The following is a 6508-nucleotide window of genomic DNA, read 5'->3' on the forward strand; positions in this document are numbered from 1 at the left end:
ATTTTGCCGAATGATCAAATCTTGGAAAAACAGACCTGAAAATTCTGCCAATTTCCTCTAGGAAAGCATTCAAGATCCACTGATTTAAATCCTAGGGGTCTGTAAATTATATGTCACTACAAGTGGCAACAGCTGGCCAAACTTGCTTGGGAATCCTTGCAGGATTGGACCTGTTAGTACTTGGACAGGAGAACCGCAGAAATACTAGTGCTGCAGGCTAGACCTAGAAGTTCAACAAAAGCCAACAGTGAAACTGCTACTATTGCCAAGAAAATTTCAGGGGTCCTTGAAGTCACCAAGAGTTGAGCTGAACTCTGGTTTCATTTAAAAGTTTATAATTAGAAATACATTCTAGACCAGCTGAAGTTCCACCCGTTTTCTGAAGGTAGTAGTATTTTGTCCAGAAACATACTAAGGAGCTTGCACAGTTAAGTATGTGATCCTGTGCTACTGCCAAAACTTGGCCATTTAATCTCCAGACTCTTCTGGTATGAAATAAATACAAGTCAAGGTAGCAAGTTGGAATGAACTGTTGCCTTTCAAATGATAAGAGAATGGCTTTGTTTTGTTTAAATTACATTTAGGTTTAATATTGCATAGGGAATATTTGCATCCCGAAAAAGAATTTGAAGCCGTTTCATCATGCTTTGGTGCAAAAGAAAAACGTTTGTGGGCTTCCATTCAATCAAACTGGTGAAGTTGATGTGATCTATGAAATATGTCATAGTAACCTTAGCCTTTACAGTGCCCCAAACCTGAATGAAAGTTCAGGGGATTCACACATCATGCGATTCCGAAGAATCACCCTAAATCAAACATTAGGATGTGAACTATAATTCCCCAGTGTCAACCTTTGAATTCTTCCAAAGAGATGGATTATTCTAACAGTTCCTCAAGTCCCCTTCTATCACTGGCAGAAGGGAGCTCCAGGAGAATTGACATATTTTCAGTGTGACTAACAAATGCAGCAGCTCTGCCCTATTTTCTACCACAAATGGAGATTTTATTTTTAAAAAATGATTAAGCTTTCTAGCAAATGATATTCCTATTTCTTCAAATGAATTCACTGATTAGCAGTTGAACCTTAAAATAGAAATAAAATGTGCTTGGATAAGTCAAGAATATTCTTTTCCGATTTAGAGGAAAAAATAATTTCAATCCCTCCAATAATTTCTAAAGAGTGAAGAATATTGGCAAACCACAAGCCAGGCTCCAAAGCCTGCTCTATCTTTCAGGAACATTGACTTTTTTGGGGGGGGGGGCAAAAGTGTGGTTTAAAATTTGGTTTCAGCTTCATCAGTTCAATGGTTAAAAAAAAATCATAGGTTAAAAAATGTGTATTTCTGGAGATATTTTACAGCTCATTCCTCATCTGTTTTGTATTGGGCTCTTGAACTGATTTAATTTTGATTTTTCTAGTTTTAAGTTTTTGAAAATTGGTCTTTTGTTATGGTCATATCCCTGACACCACTGTGAATGAGTTTTTCCAAAGAAAGCACCCAAGGCATTCCGTTCCAAAACATGTTAAGCCTGTGCTTTAAATAAAGTGAAAAAGCACCCCTCTGATATTTCAGTGCTCAAATAAGCTCTCTTCGCTCTCTCCTGCTCCACTTCCCCAGAAAATATTGGAACATATTTTGTCACCAGCGTAAAATAAACTGGGAGAAGACTGCATTTCATATCTCCTAAGCTGGAAATATAACGGGGGTATTGTAAGTATGGAAACAAAAATGAATGCTCTCTTTCCAATTTTTTCTTTGGTGTATTTTTAATTTTGGTCCAAAATTGCTGTTACAGTACGTAATATAAGCATTGTAGATTTTGGGATTCACCACATAGCAGATCTGAGTTTGTATAAAAATCATTTAGGGGTGTTTCAAAGCCTGTATTTTTTGTGGCAATCCCACTCATGCCCAGGTGTGCCCTTAAAGCAGGGGTGTCAAACTCAAATTTCATTGAGGGCCGCATCAGCATTGTGGTTGCCCTGGGGGGGGCAGGTGGGTGCAGCCTACTGGGTGGGCGTGGATGGAATGGGTATGGCCTATTGGCTGGGTGTGGCCAGTTCTACATCATTCGCGTCAAAGGTGCCTGTGGGGGCCTGGGCAGGAGTGGGACAGATCTGAGGGTCTCTGGCAGAAAGGGGTGGGACCAGGGCAGAGCCCATCAAGCTGGATATGTGAAGTAGGTGAGGGCCATTTGCTGGCCACTTCCAGGCGATAGTGCATTTCTTCATTTCTCACAAGAGGTGACACCTCCCCAACATGCACCCAGGGGGCGGGTTCGACGCAGCAGGGGCTGGTTCCTCGCTGTTTCCAGACGGCCTTCTGGGGCTAAGACTGAATGCATTTCAGCATAGATGGCCACCACAAACTTGTACATTGGCTACCGGCCGGCTTGGGCCAGGGCCAAGGCAGCGGGAGCCATTCCCTCACTGTTTCCAGGATGGCTTTGCAGGCCACATGAAACACTTCACAGGCTGTATCTGGCCCCCGGACCTTGTGTTTGACATATCTGCCTTAAGGGCTAGTACTTCTGTTTATCTGAGTTGGCTGCTGTTCTGATGAAATCATAGGAGTCCCAACACTGGTGTTTCAAGAGGGTGCCTTCAGATGCAATGATCTCACCTAATGCAGAGGTGTGGGGATTGGATTCTCTCCTCTACTGAAGATACCTATAATGAGTCAGCCAAATGACAAGTTACACCTGTCAAAGACCTTGTTTTTCAATTTGTACAATTGCCAGGCTGCTGTCTGTCCTACTTAGTTCGCATATAATTTTATTAAAGAGTTTTAATTATATTACTATAAACTAATGCAAACTAAACTTAAAGAGAATAAAAAGTAAAAAATGCAAAAAAAGGAAAGAGAAAGAAGAAAATAAAAGTAAGAGCATAAGAAAAAGAAAAATATATTAAAAAAATGATTCCAGCCTTCATCACAAACATAAATAAATTTAGTGATTCTCTATGGTTATAAACATTTATCACTTCATCCAAACTTACACCTTTTATCTGTAAACAAATCCATGCAACATCATCTTTTTAGTCCTGGTGTCACCATAAAATCTCTAAGAAGTTCTAATAATCTTGTTTTAACATTGATAAAAAAACTCAACTTTATAATCTTCCTTTTTATTTCTGATCATCTTAATCTTTAGTTCATTCAAATATTGTCACAGGATTTATTTTTCTCCATTCCTTCTTTGTCCCATCACACACAGTTCTTCAAGGCTTTAATAAGCCTCTTTTGTAAATCAAATAGGGAAACATTATCCAGGCCACTCCCTTGATTTGTATTTCTCTTCTAAATTTTTAATTCTTGGCCAGTTTCTTTAGTAAATCCAGTGAAACATCCTTTTTTTAAGTAATTGACTTGGTCTGTCACTTATACATCCATTTTTGAAACCATCTCTATCTTGTAAGATTAAATTTGTTCTACATCTGTCATTTCTTCAATGACACTGAACATGTGGACACCTATTCATAGAAGCAGGAATAATGACTGAGATTGTTGAAATTGTAGCTAGCATTTTCTGAATTCATTTTTCAAAAGCCGCCTTCGTTATAACATTATAACAATGAATTTTGCAATATTCTACAGCAGTGATGGCGAACCTTTTAGAGCAGTGTTTCTCAACCTTGACAATTTTAAGGCATGTGGACTTCAACTCCCAGAATTCCACAGCCAGCAATTGCTGGCTGGGGAATTCTGGGAGTTGAAGTCCACATGCCTTAAAATTGTCAAGGTTGAGAAACACTGTTTTAGAGACCGAGTGCCCAAACTGCAACCCAAAAACCACTTATTTATTGCCGGGTTCCAGGTGGACGTGGTCCACTTGGTGGGCGTGGCTGTGGTGGTCATGGCAGATTGAGTGGGTGTGACCAAGGTGGGCATGATCACCTCGATGTTGCTCGTGGGGAGGACGCCAGTGGGAGCCGGGCAGGGATGGAGATTCAGGGGGTCTCTGGCAGGTAGGGCAGTAGGCAGGAGGCTCATCCTGTGGGGTGAAGCGAGGCAAGGTGAGGTAGGGTGGGGGTGCCATTGTCACAGGGCAAGGTGAGGCAGGGGCCGGGGCGGCTGCTGCCTGACACCATCAGCCCCTGCACACAGAGGCCAGCGAGCGCATGGGTGCTGGGATGCCATGTAGGACCTCGGCCATGTGGGACCTCAGCAAGTTAGTGGGCAGCTGGTTGAAGAGGGATGGTTGCCATCTCCGGGGCATGATGCACGTGCCCACAGAGAGGGCTCTGAGTGCCACCTCTGGCTCGTGTGCCATAGGTTTGCCACCACTGTTCTACAGACTTGTAACTCTTTCCTCTACTTAACGTAATTCCCTCTAGTGTCCAGTTTTTGAAATCATGAAATTGCTTATCTTTCTTTTGTCTTGTAAAAAATCCAGACAGAACCTATTTCTCATAAGAAGTGTTTGGGAGCCCTTTACAGTAGGGGTCCCCAACCCCCTGGGCCGTGGACCAGTACCGGGCCGCAGCATGCCAGCAATCAGTCCGCACAAACAAGCAAAACCCCATCCATGGGATGCAGGCAGCACACAAAACCAGCCCCCCTCCGGTATGCGGAAAAACCTCTCTCCACGGAATAGGTCCCTGGTGCCCAAAAGGTTGGGGACCTCTGCTCTACAGTATCACAAGAATAGCACCTCCTGACAGAGTATAAGTAGTCTTAATGGTTAAGAGCAACATTCTCTGTATGTCTACTGTTAAAAGGGTTCTCTGTGAAAAAATTACAGTCCATTTTTATAGCATCCAGAGTAAGTTTTCCACCCAAAAATCCCGAATTTCTTCGAAAAGAAGTTATAGGGAAAATAGGTAATGAACTGAGTTCAGATCCAGAGCTGTCTCCCTCAGTAGTCATAATAGCAGGTGTGATGGTTGGCAGGTAATCTACTGTGGCATCCTCAAGTGGATTAACCAAGCATTCAGAAAACACTTGACTTTCACTTGGATCCGCAGGTATAAATTTCTTGTACAAAGATGGCAGCTGATGGTTTCTAGTATTATCTTTTATATTGGTAGTCAAAGAATTGCAGTTGCTAGTTCTCATAGATAGTCCTTCTGTCTCAGTATTTTTAAATATGTGCACATCCATAAAAGCTAGGCACTGTCTTTTAATTAAGGCTTCCTTTATTTGTAGAGTTTCAGGGTCTTCGGATCTGACTGGGTTGCTTAAAAGCTCTGTAGAATTGGAACTTGATTCATCCTTCATGAAGAAATTGAGAAAAAAAAAGTGAGTTTGATAATATAACCTACCTCTCTTTTTTTAAAAAGCAAACATTTTTGCACAGATGTCACCTTTATATAACTGCTTGGCACAATTTGACATTCTTGTATAAAGTGGGGGTTTTCACCCACAATTTTTAACAGATTCTGAGGTTTGTATGAGAATGTCACATCAATAAATTTGGCTTGTGTTTTTCATCCAAGGAAATCTATTTTCGATAAGAGGAATCCTTAGCAAACTGAAGCCATGTTATTTATATTTTTACTCTTCTTTAAATATCTCTGCAAATTTAAGGAAGATCTATTCAGAGACAAACATCAATCAGCTGCATTGGAGTTATCAAGTAGGTTGGTCTACCTTTGTAGATGTAAATTCTTTTGCCCATGTAGAGTTGGCTGGATCTGGATACCAACCAAATACCAGAGCAGAAAAGAGAGAGAAAATCCTAGTGGGCAAAAAACAACAACAATGCAGCTGTTAGTTTTAAGCGATAATAATGCCACACCTGTGGGGTGTGAAAATATCTCTAGAAATTATTAAGCTAGACAGAACTACTGTATATGAGACTCTTCTGGCACAAGTACAATATATTTGCTTGTGAAGATGGATGGAGGTTTCTGCCCTATGAATTGTGAAGATCTGATGTGGCCTGCTTAAGGTAGCAGATCTGTGTTATCTTAAAAGTGCAAAAACCAAAGCCAATGTGGTCTAGTGCAGGGCTTTTCAACCTTTCCACCCATTGTACCACTTTTAGGATATGGCAACATCCAAGTACCACCAGTCGCCTAGCAAGGTGTTAAAAATTTGATGACCAAAAAAAAAAAAAAAGGAAAAAAGTGATAAAGTACAGGTAATCCTCAACTTACAACAGTTCGCTTAGTGACTGTTCAAAGTTACAATGGCACTGAAAAAAGTGCCCCCCAAGCCACAGCCGAGCAAGACACCTGCCTGCCCACCTGGCCGCGCTCTTCCTCCTGTCCAAGGTTTTCATTGTTCTGAGCATTTCTGTTGAGGATTCGCAGCAGAGGTGGGGTAGGGGGGTGTTTGGTTTTTATTCCCCCCTGTCTGCTGGGTGGTTGCAGCAGGTTTTGGTCACTTCACATGACCCTGGGACACTCTGACCATCATAAATATGAATCAGTTGCCAAGCATCTGAATGTAAATCACAAGACCCTGGAGATACTGCAATATTCCAGCTGATCGGAGCTTCTTCTGGGCTCAGCAGAAGCGCCGAGCTCCAGCTGGAGCCTGGCGCTGATCCTGGTGCTTCC

This window comes from Crotalus tigris, unplaced genomic scaffold (genome assembly GCF_016545835.1).
Source record: "Crotalus tigris isolate CLP2741 ecotype Arizona unplaced genomic scaffold, ASM1654583v1 scf7180000024387.2241675, whole genome shotgun sequence".
NCBI classification, from domain to species: domain Eukaryota; kingdom Metazoa; phylum Chordata; class Lepidosauria; order Squamata; family Viperidae; genus Crotalus; species Crotalus tigris.